The sequence below is a fragment of the Convolutriloba macropyga genome, unplaced genomic scaffold (assembly GCF_964194025.1).
Source record: "Convolutriloba macropyga unplaced genomic scaffold, txConMacr16.3 SCAFFOLD_977, whole genome shotgun sequence".
In the NCBI taxonomy this organism is placed as follows: Eukaryota; Metazoa; Xenacoelomorpha; order Acoela; family Convolutidae; genus Convolutriloba; species Convolutriloba macropyga.
Genome location: NW_027452469.1, coordinates 1 through 12142, shown reverse-complemented (window position 1 = coordinate 12142; position 12142 = coordinate 1). Strand labels below are relative to the sequence as shown.

Sequence of the window (12142 nt, the reverse complement as noted above, 5' to 3'; positions counted from 1 at the left end):
TATTCTATGGATGTCAAACACGGGTCTATCAATCTCTGCGACCTTCCATTCACGTTGATGAACCTACATGAACAATACTCACACCAGCAATCCTGCTGGACAATGATGTCAGTAGAAGAATGTAGAGGTCGGAGGCGGAGGTCGGAGGAGCCGCTATTCAAGGAGCCGCAATCCAAAGAGCCACAATACAAAGAGCCGCAATTCAAAAAAACTAGATGCATGCCAGGTATTACCCAGACATCAGGGAGTGACGGTGGGCTTGGGCCAGACAGACTCTTACGAATCCCAACCATCCTTACGGATCTCGCTGGAGTATGATATATCCCCATCTCCATTTGGATCTCGGTGAGTATGGGAGCTTTTCTCACAATGCTAAGAACATCCAACTTCAATTTTAGTAGAAATAACTTATTGTTATCGAAGTTTTTATGTTATTTATGCTCACGATCTCAAAGATCAATGATTGCAGAACGCCTTTAAACCTGTAAAAAAATAGAAAATGGTTAAAATATCCATTTGCGATCAAATAACCAAGTTACCGCCGCGCCATAATTTTGACCTCATTTCAAATCCATATGAAACAGTAGAATTCAAGATTCAAATTGACTGACAAATTTCGTTTTAATCAACAATTGTTGCGATAATTGCAGTTAAATAAACTGCCAGTGTAATAATATTGATAAACGTGTAGTCTAAACTTGTCTGTTTGTGTTTGTGTAGGTGTGTGTGTGTGTGTCTGCGTGTTTGTATGTCTTTGTTTGTGTGTGGGTGTGTGCGTGTCTGTGTTTATAGTGTGTGTGTGTGTGCGTATGTGTGTGAGCGTGTGTGTTTTTGTAAGTGTATATATGGGTGCATATGTGTGTGTGTGTGTGCGTGTGTGTAAGCATCTGTGTTTGTGAGTGTTTTTGTTTGTTTGTGTATATTTTTATCTATGTGCGTTCGTGTTTGTGCGTGTGTGTGTGTGTCTTTAAATGTGTGCGTGCTGGTTTGTGTGTGTTTGTGTGTGTGCGTGTGTGTTTGTGTGTGTGTGCGTGCGGGTGTGTTTGTGAGTGTGTGTGTGTGTGTGTGCGTGTGTTTGTGTGTGTATGCGTGTGTTTGTGTGAGTGTGTGTCTGTGTGTGCGTGTGTTTGTGTGTGTGTGTGCGCGTGTGTATGTGTTGTATGTGTGTGTGCATCTGTGTGTGTGTGTGTGTGATTGTGTTTTTGTGTTTGTATGTTTTTATCTGTGTGCGTTTGTGTTTGTGTGTGTGTTTATATGTGTGCGTGTTTGTTTGTGTGTGTGTGTGTGCAGGTGTGTTTGTGTGTGAGTGCGTGCGTGTGTGTTTGTGAGTGTGTTTTTGCGCGTGTGTGTCCATGTGATTGTGTGTGCGTGTGTTTATGTGTGTGTGTGTATATGTTGTGTGTGTGTTTTTGTGTTCGTGTGTTTGTGTGTGTGTGTGTTTAAGTGTAGGTGTGCGTGTGTGTGTGTGTCCCATTGTGTTTGTGTGTGTGTGTGTGTGTGTTTGTATGTGTGTGCGTGTGTGTTTGTTAATTTGTGTGTGTGTTTGTGTGTGTGCGTGCTGTGTGAGTGCGTGTATGTGTGTGTGTACGCAAATGTGTGTTTAAGTGTTTGTGTCAGTGCGTCTGTGTGTGTGCGTGTGTTTGTGTGTTTTTGTGAGTGTGTGTTTGTATGTGTGTGTTTTTGTGTGTGTGTGTTTGTTTGTTTGTGTGTTTGTGCCAGTGTACTTGTATCTCTGTCTGTGTGTGTGTGTGTGTGTGTGTGTATGTGTTTTTGTGTGTAAGCGTGTGTTTGTTTGTGTATGTCCATGTGAGTATAAGTGTCTGTGTGTTTGCTTGTGTATGTTTGTGTATGTGCACGTGTGTGTCTGTTCATATGTGTACGCATGTATTTGTGTGTGTGCTTTGCTTGTGTGGGTGTGTTTGTGTGTGTGTGGTTGTGTTTGTATGTGGGTGCATGTGTGTTTGTGTTTATATATATGCGTGAGTGTTTGTGTGTGCGTGTGTGTGTGTGTGTTTTTATGTTCGTATAAGTGTGCGTGTGTGTTTGTGTGAGTGTATTTTTGTGTGTGTGTGTGTGTGTTTATGTGTGCGTGTGTGTTTATGTGTGTGTGCGCCTGTGTGTGTGTGTGTTTGTGTGTGTGTGTTTGTGTGGTTGTTTGTTTGTGTGAGTGTGTGTGTGTCTGTTTATGTGTGTGCGTTTTTATTTGTGTGCTTATGAGTGTGTGTGTGTGTGTGTTTGCTTGTATGTGTGTGTGCGTGTGTGTTTGTGTGTGTATGTGCGTGTGACAGTGTGTGTGAGTGTGGGTGTGAGTATTTGAGTGTGACAATGTTTGTGAGTGTTTAATAATGAAACATAATTTACGGTTTTTACAGACAGAAGTTCTTCACATCATCTTGACCGTTTGAGTTACATTTTTGGGAAAAAATTCAACTTACAAAAAGTGGGGAAATCAATGGCTATCAAAATAAGATAATGACTTTCTATAATTAGCATAAGTCGAAGTTAGTTTGTCCGTTAAACAGGAAACCTCAATGTAAACTAGTGCAAGACGATAAGATAGGTTTTGTGGGATTATTAGAACTTTGTTACTGAGTCATGGCCGAACTAATAAGTTCAAAAACTGTTTAAAATGTGAGCGATAGATAAAATATCAAGCTGACATTGTGAATTTTTTTGCAATCATTTGGCTCTGTTTTGATTTGTGTGCAATTTTGTCTGTAGTACCCCCTGGTCTAGACCTCAACTTATGAAAAGGATCCTACATGTCTGACTTTTCAGTTACTCTTGCGACGCATGTTTTTTCATATGTTATCCCAAGAAGCCATCGCACGATCCCCTATTTCATTCATCAGCCGATGCTGGGACTCAGTTTTGTTACCCCTCACCTTTCTTTTAAGTCCATAACTTATTGGCCCAGATTCATTTATTCATAAACCGGGCTATTAGACGCTTCCCCCCCCCCAATTAGTCTCCTCATCTTCCATCTATAGAACACTAAATGAACCGTTCCAATTAACGTGCGCCTAGTTCGTGCGTTTTAATGTAATATCCGTGTCTGATAACAAGTGGTACGTTTTATCTTTATCATATTCTAGCCAATTGACCTACATGAACCTACATGAACATTATTTACAGCAGCCATTCTGTTGGACAGTGATGTCAGGAGAAGAGTGTAATGGTCGTAAGCGGATGATGGAGGAGCCGCAATTCAAGGAGCCGCAATTCAAGGAGCCGCAGTTCAAGGAGCCGCAATTCAAAGAGCCGCAATTCGAGGAGCCGAAAATCAAAGAGCCGCAATTCAAGGAGCCGCTATTCAAATTTTTTAGATGCATGCGACAAATTCAGGTTCATGGGACAAACTCAAATCTATAACTCAAAATCATAGTTATAATCATATAGGTAAAATCATAGTTATGAATTCAGCAGTTATAGTAGAGGCTATTGATTGAATTTTTACGCAGAAAAAGTTCAGCAATCTGATAAATTCAAGTATATTGAAAACGCATGCGTTATAATTACGATCAAAACATATAGCGAGAGAAGGAGAGAGAGAGAGAGAGAGAGAGAGAGAGAGAGAGAGAGAGAGAGAGTGAGAGAGATAGAGAGAGAGGCGAGATAATTGGTTCTTGAGCAAAAAAAGCGCGAAAGCGCGGGTTATTATGAATTCTATGCGCATATCAAAAACCGCAAGCATTTTATTATACCCATAACCAGGGCAGACAAAATTTGTTTTTGTCCAGACCGCAAATCGAATTAACAAAATTCATTTTTAGACAAAAGTCAGTTGATGAGTCATCTTGTCTTAATAAAACCATCTTAAACAGTTAAATCTGGGACGTGAACATAGTAATGGCCCGACTAAAAACCATTATGATTTTTTTCTGGTCCAGTACTGAATCTCTCTGACGATGTGCTCCGGTTTATCATCTGGAATCTAAAACCACTCATTGGTCGGTCAATTCCACACTGATTTTTCATTTGGAGTTGCTTCTTTCCCAATGATTAAATTTCAGTGACAGGCGCAGAATGCTAACCCCATTTCACAGTGGATTACGGCTGTACATATAATAGTACACGAAAAAAACGGGCTAGGCAAACATGATATATGTGACTTAAAGACCTCATAAAATTTAATACATTTATTTATTCTCAGGACTGATATAAAATTTAATTCAAAACCTTCTGAGAATTAAAGATTATAATTTTTATAAATGCCAAAATTAATTCCTCGTGTACCTCAGCTTAAGGCTTCGCCGTATATCTCAGAATGGAACAAATTAAAAAAAAAACCGTCAAAGAAAAAAATGTATTCAGTTCTTTTGATAAACTCTCTGAAGCCATATTTCACTCAAAAACAAGCCATAGTTACTTCTTTGAAAAATTCCGCTTTAAACAAAGGTCTTTGGAAACACTTTCTGCGGGATTATTTACAGGATGTTTCTGATCTAAAAAAACTTGAGTGAATTTCTTTTCCCAGTAAGTGTTTAACGTTTTTCCACCCTTAATCATAGCTTAATTTTTGTAAAAGCAAATGCAAGAGTTACATACGAACGTGATATTTGCCTGATCAATTGTGATTTGAAATTGAAATAAGAATATGGAATAAAGGAGTTTTACGTCATAGAATCTGAATGACAAAACTCACTTGATTCCACGAGGAAAGAAACTTTTTATGGGCATAGCATTTTTTGTTGCTAATTTTTGAACTTTTCGCTAATTTTGGAGTTTCCGTTTTCATTAAAAAGACTGCAGCTGAGAATTGAAATCTTCTGATAAACAAGGTACAAAATTTATCTCAAATTTGCAATCAAAAGCAAATTACCGTTTGCCTATCTCAGGTTTGCAAATCTTTCAATAATTTTTTATAAGGCCACATTTGAAAACAAAATCAACAATAAAGATAAACAGTAACTTGGTTCAAGCTCTGTTTCGAATTGGCATTTTAATTGTTTCTCCGCAACATGAAATGGAGAAGGTGTGAACTGAAATATAAAACTTTCAGTTATTTCTATAAAATAATTTTTAATAGATCGCTACTGATTTGACCAGAAACCAACGATACCAAATTGATACAAAAAATAGAAAAAGTTAAAAGCAACTCATGAAGGGTCTAGAACAAAACCCCACGGAAATAACCCCACTTAAGTTTATATAAGAAATGAACCCCAGAGAAAGACCCAAGGAAATAAACTCTTACGGAAATAAACCCCCGTTTTAAATTAAATTTCGATCGTGATAATTTGTTCGATTGTGATAGTTTCATATCATGTCCCATGGGCTCCTAAGGCATGGCCATGTCGAGCAAAGCCAAACCGGCCGAAATGCACAGCTCTTCAATAGTAAAGTTGGGGTTCATTTCCGTGGGTTTTTTTTCCGCGGGGGTTTATTTCCTATCTAAAATGAAGTGGGGGGGGGGGGGGGGGGGGGTTTCGTGGGGTTTTTCCGCAACCATTCATAAAATACCAAATACATACAAATTTTTCATAGTTTTTCGTTTTTCGCAAAATCTGTTGAAGAAAAGCGCGATATTCTGTTGTAAGAAGTTCGTGAAAGATGTTACTGTATTATCGCATTTTTGTACATAATTATAACAGATGGGTGCAAGATTCTTTTAAGGTAATTGATATTTTTCACTTCTGAAAGTAACACTTAACTTTGACTTCAATGTAGAGGTACTGCAAAACGTGTCACACAGAAGACCCTCTGTGAGGAAAGGCTAGAAAAAACAAACATCAATTAGCAAGCAAGTCTTCGCAAGTCTCACAAAATAACTTTCCCTACATGGAACCTAAGGTCAATTTTTCAAATATTTGACCTTCAGCAGTGCAAATTTGCAATGTTTTCAAATTTGGCATAGCGTTTTGCCTAGGGTTCTTAAGCAGAAATGAAAACTGAAAAAACTGAGACATAAAGATTTAGATATTCCCGCTGTAGTAGGTAAAAGAACGAGAGGCTAAAAATTTTCTACTATCGTGCTTGCTATACTTCCATTTGTTTTGCGAACGTTAATTCGAATTACACGCGAGCCATGAAATGAAATATTCTGATGTTTTATCGTTCCGGAGTATGTTTGTGACATAGAAACAGATAGTGGAATATTGGATTCTTGTATATTGTGTTCACAGATGTATTCAAATCTGCGTTGAGCTTTAACATAGACAAACACTTCTTTAGATAAGATCTCAATCTTAAATCCGGTTTTAAAACCTAATTACCTGTAATCTCATTAAATTTTAAAGATATTTGGAAAACACCTTTGGTTCTGTAAACAGCGGAATCGTTGAGTCAACATAACTGAAGCGAATATTTAGATAGAAGGTAGACAGACATCTTTATAATTATTGGATTGAAACACAAGCTTCGTGGTTAATTAATTTCTATCTCACAAAACTATATCAATTGCAATTTCAACCTAACATCGTCACTTCAGCTTTTGACACTCACCTTACCGGGAGCATTTATTTCAAATATGGTAACCTGTTTCACATATTTATTAACTTGCTTAGTGGTAGTAGTAATAATGGCTGAGTTCGCGAGTTGTCAAGAAATGTCCGATTCCGACTCAGAATTGTGCATACGGGCTTCTCGAAGTAACCAAAGTTATGTCAGAAAGGCCTGCTTTTATCATGCTGGCCTGGACTTTATAGTTAACAGAAATAAAAGTGTCGTTGGCAAAGGATGTATTGTCGCTCTTTTTTATGACAGATGGCTATCAGGAAAGGAAGCAACTATTGTTTCTCGTTTCTTCTGTGCAATGATGTTTAATGTATGCACGATCGAACCGACTTTCGAAACTCACGTATTCGAAGATGATTTTGAGATTATTCCACCGTGTCGATCATTGTGCAAATCTGCCAAAAAAGTTTACATGTGAGGTTAACGCTACCTAAGCACAAGTGAAATGCATAGGGCCTCTGCGTGAGTTTAAGAAAAATTGTAGAAAACACTGAAAATCTTTCGATGAAAAAGTTTTTACAATTTCTACATTTTTGTCTACCAATTTATAAATTTTTATAAATTATCCATTATTTTCATAAAATTTATAAATCTATATATTAATCGTCTGAACACATAAGGCGGCATTTTTTAGAGGTATCATTCAGCAGCATGTTTTAAGAGTACTACCGAAGAGTACGGTTAAGTTGTTGCTTAATTGGGGTTACTGACCGAAAAAGTGTGTTTTAGGGAGTCATTGACCAATTAATGTTTCTAAAATGCCATTGACCAAAAAATGTTAAAAAAGCCCATTGATCTAAAAGTGTTGCCAAAAGGCCATTGACCCAAAATGTTGCTAATAGGTCGTGTCATCTGTCGAAAAAGGCTTTGCGAAAAAGCCTGTTGCCGAAATTTCTTTGTTTAAGAAAAAGACAATTATTGGTCTTTCAATAAACAAAAACAATAGTGCCAAAAATTTTTTGGCCGATTAGTTGTTCAGAAAAGAGTCTGTGACCAAAAACTTCTTTAGAAAACGGTCTGAGACCGAAAAATTTTTGATAATGAGAAGGTAAATGATCGATATTTGGTCAAAAAAGGGTTTATAACCGAGAAAAACATTGTTTTTCGTAATTCATTTTCAGATAATAGTTGTTGATGCAAAAGGTGATCTTGAAAAATTGTGAAGGCAATGTCACTCACCAAAAACGTCAAGGATTAAAAGGTGGATGATGAAATTTTTTTCTGTCAAAGTTTTTACGAAAACCCTTTATTGAAGAAAAGTTCAGCCAACAAAATTTGTGAAGTGTAAAATACCCAAAAGATGCCGATGCAAAAAGCAAAGTTAGGTGCCAAAAATTTAAAAGAAAAAACCGAAATTTTGAAATGCATATAATATTTTTAGCGCTCAGTAGAAGGACTTTTTCATATTAAGGGCTGTTACTAATAATTTTTGGGAGTAAAGTTTTGTTGGTGGCTTTAGCAAGCCCTTTAACTTTATTCTGTGCTTGTTGACTTCTTAAAAGCATTCGCAAAGGCTTGCCAACGATTCCTTTTTATCAGCACATTCCTCGTCTTGGGCACATTCATCATGTTCTCTTTAGCACATTGGTCCTCTTTTTGAGAACCGGAATTCAATGTCCCCAGGATCTGTTTTCTCTTTTGAACTGTAATATCTCTCCCTCTTCAGTTTATTTCTCTGCCTTTTTGTTTTTCTGTGGTGCTATCTTTTTTTGTTTCTGCTCTTCTAGTGTTTTCTCTAACTGTGATGTTTTTTTTGCACTCAATTTTTCGCGCTTGCTCACTACCTAGCTGTTTTTGTACTTTATCTCTCTTTCTCATGATTTCGGCTTCCTTCTTTTCCTGTCCGGTTTTCCTTCATTCTATCTTTTTTGTTATTTCTTGCGTTCTTTCTTTCGCTCACTTTCCTTTTCCTCCTTCTCTCTCTCTTTTTCCTCGTTTTCCTTTTTATTTGTCTAATTTTTATTCAACTTTTTATTTTCTATTGTTTTTCTTACAATGGGTTCCTGTTCTTATGTTTTTTGTTGCATTGTACTCATTCTGTTTTTTCCTCTCTCATCAGCTTCGATTTTTCTTTAACTTTCTCTCGTTAATTCCGTTCTTTTCGCTTCCGTTGGCTTTCTCCCATACTCTTGTTTTTTTTTTCTGTTTTCCTTCTCTGCTTTCGACTTTCTTTCTTTTGGGTTTTTCTTATTTTAAATCTATTTGCTCTCCGACTCATTATATAGTTCCGCTGCTATCGATCTCTCTCTCTCTCTCTCTCTCTCTCTCTTTCTCTTCCTCTTTATACTTCATTCTATCTGTTTTGATTTTTTAATCCTTTTTGACCACGTCCATTACTCTCATCTCGCATAAAACCTTTCTTTGACATATTTGCTCTCTTCACTTTTTGTTGGTTTGTCCAAAGTAGTTTAAAAATACCTTGAAACGATCGCATGTACACCAGCTATCACGAATAAATTTTCAATGACAATCAATTGTTTCAAAATAAGATGCATTCAGATAGCCTTTACGGACCTGCTAGTTTTTATTTATTATCAAAAATTTTCCGACTGGGGTTGTTATCCCATTTTTCATACAAAATTTTTTTGCTGTTTTTACCGTTTGCGCGCTCACACACAAACATATTTGCACAAATGCACACCTACTAGCACTTGCAAATACCAAAATATAAATAAGTGGGTGCCATTATGTACCACTATTATCTCAGTGTTACCGCTGACATCCAAGCACACATACACAAACACACGCACATGCACACACAGATGCAATCACACAGAAACATATACACACACAACCACACATACACACACACACACACACACACACACACACACACACGCGCGCGCGCGCACACACACACACATGCACACACACGCACACACATTTATACACACACGCACACACACACGCACACACATACACACAAATATACACACACCCACTCACGCACACACAAACACACAAACACAAACACAGACACACACATACACACACACACGCACACACGCCTACACACACGCGCGCACACACACACATACACACACACGCACACACGTATACACACACGCACACACACGCACACACACACACACACACTCACGCACACACACATACACACGCACACACATACACACCACACAAACACACACATATGCACAGACGCCTATTAATGCAGAAAAAAACGATAGTAGTTGAGAACTTAAAATAAATTAAATCAACTGAAATATTTTGTTGCCTCAGATTAATATAGAATGCCTTAAAACTGTTTTTCGCCTCGATAATCATTCATTTCTTCGGTATCAAGATGTTTTTGTTTTTTTTTGTAAAACAAATAGAAATTGTGCTAAAAAATAGCAAAAAGGTTTTATATCCAGTTTCCGCTATTCGAGCTCAAAATTGAAACTGATTAATTGGCACTTATTATCACTAACTTCCAATTAATCAGGTTTTTTCTACCTTTTTGCTCTCAATTCAAACAAAGCTGATATTGTTTTACATAATTCCTCTCTCAATGACCCATGCAAAAATAACTTGAATAAGAATTCTCTAAAAGATCACATAGTTTCAGCACACCTCTTCCATCACAAAGAACCAAGTTCAAAGAACAGCAGTAAAAATGTTTGGCGTAGGTTTGAACTCAAGATTCAAAAGAACGTCGCGAATTTGTCATTCAAGTAAAACTCTGTATCAGATTTTAACATTTACTTTTAAGCCTCACTAGAATTTAAAACTCTATCTCAGATTTTTTTCATTTACTTTTAAGCCTCACTAGAGTTTAAAACTCTATGGCCGATTTTTTCATTTACTTTTAAGCCTCACTAGAGTTTCAAACTCTATCTTAGATTTTTTTCATTTACTTTTAAGCCTCACTAGAGTTTCAAACTCTATCTTAGATTTTTTTCATTTACTTTTAAGCCTCACTAGAGTTTCAAACTCTATCTTAGATTTTTTTCATTTACTTTTAATTCTCACTAGAGTTTCAAACTCTATCTTAGATTTTTTTCATTTACTTTTAAGCCTCACTAGAGTTTCAAACTCTATCTTAGATTTTTTTCATTTACTTTTAAGCCTCACTAGAGTTTCAAACTCTATCTTAGATTTTTTTCATTTACTTTTAAGCCTCACTAGAGTTTCAAACTCTATCTTAGATTTTTTTCATTTACTTTTAAGCCTCACTAGAGTTTCAAACTCTATCTTAGATTTTTTTTCATTTACTTTTAAGCCTCACTAGAGTTTCAAACTCTATCTTAGATTTTTTTCATTTACTTTTAAGCCTCACTAGAGTTTCAAACTCTATCTTAGATTTTTTTCATTTACTTTTAAGCCTCACTAGAGTTTCAAACTCTATCTTAGATGTTTTTCATTTACTTTTAAGCCTCACTAGAGTTTAAAACTCTATGGCCGATTTTTTCATTTACTTTTAAGCCTCACTAGAGTTTCAAACTCAATCTTAGATTTTTTTCATTTACTTTTAAGCCTCACTAGAGTTTCAAACTCAATCTTAGATTTTTTTCATTTACTTTTAAGCCTCACTAGAGTTTCAAACTCTATCTTAGATTTTTTTCATTTACTTTTAAGCCTCACTAGAGTTTCAAACTCTATCTTAGATTTTTTTCATTTACTTTTAAGCCTCACTAGAGTTTCAAACTCTATCTTAGATTTTTTTCATTTACTTTTAAGCCTCACTAGAGTTTCAAACTCTATCTTAGATTTTTTTCATTTACTTTTAAGCCTCACTAGAGTTTCAAACTCGAAACATTAGTCTGTCGGGTACGACTTTGATTGTTTTAATAAATTCGATTGAGTATGTTACAATCCATACGTCACGTACGTCAATTAAGCTAGAAGCCTGTTTTCAGACGCCGTACAAGATTTTCAAAAAGGGTCGCTCAATAAAAAGATATTTTTCCCCCTCCTTACTTATTTTTTTTGAAAAAAAGAAAAATTTTAATTTAAAGAAACCGATTTGCAGTTTTGGGTTTTTCCCATTATAGCCCCACCCGATAGAAGTATAGCCCCCCATTATGGTATATTTACCATGATGGGGGGGCTGTAGGTTATTTGACCACTAAGCTGGGGGGGGGGGCTATAATGGGAAAGACCCGCAGTTTCTAAACAATTGTTTTTTTTTAAATTAAAAAGAATTTGAAGATCGATGGTGAATTAATCGATATTGAATTAAATCGATTAAAAATTTTGAACCCTTACTTCAGTCAACTGAAAATTGGAACTCTTACATAGCTAAAATATTTTCAGGAAGTATTAATACTTGACATGTAAATCAGGAAGTCAGCATGCCGGGATGAGAAGATTGAATCTTGGTTTGATGATTGCGATGAATTCCCACGTCCCAAAGATGTGGACAGATTGTGCGTTCCTCCAATGTTCACAGACGAGTTTATGAGTTTTACTGAGTCGAAACTATTCAAGCCAACCAAATGAACTTTGAAATGATAACGATTGATGTCATTTTTCAAATTGCATATAACGTTTCATATAAAGAAATGTGAAAACTTGTACACTTTTGTTTGTTAGATCAGAATTTGAAATATAAAGATTAATTCCCTTATTTGGTAATAAAAAGTTTTGCGCAGGATTTTATGTCCCACTTGCATAAAAAAACAACAGTTAACTCAATTTCGTAAGAAACACATTCATTGACAAATTTTTAATCGGTTCGTTTTTA

At 36.2% G+C, this 12142-nt stretch overlaps 1 long non-coding RNA gene across 1 annotated transcript; it reads left to right on the top strand.

Moving 5' to 3' along the window:
- Positions 1–5958: 5958 nt before the first annotated feature.
- Positions 5959–12050, top strand: LOC142357508 (uncharacterized). The gene is made up of 2 exons (XR_012761617.1): positions 5959–6870; positions 11742–12050. It is a non-coding gene; the product is annotated as an uncharacterized LOC142357508 (long non-coding RNA).
- The last annotated feature ends 92 nt before the right edge of the window (positions 12051–12142 follow it).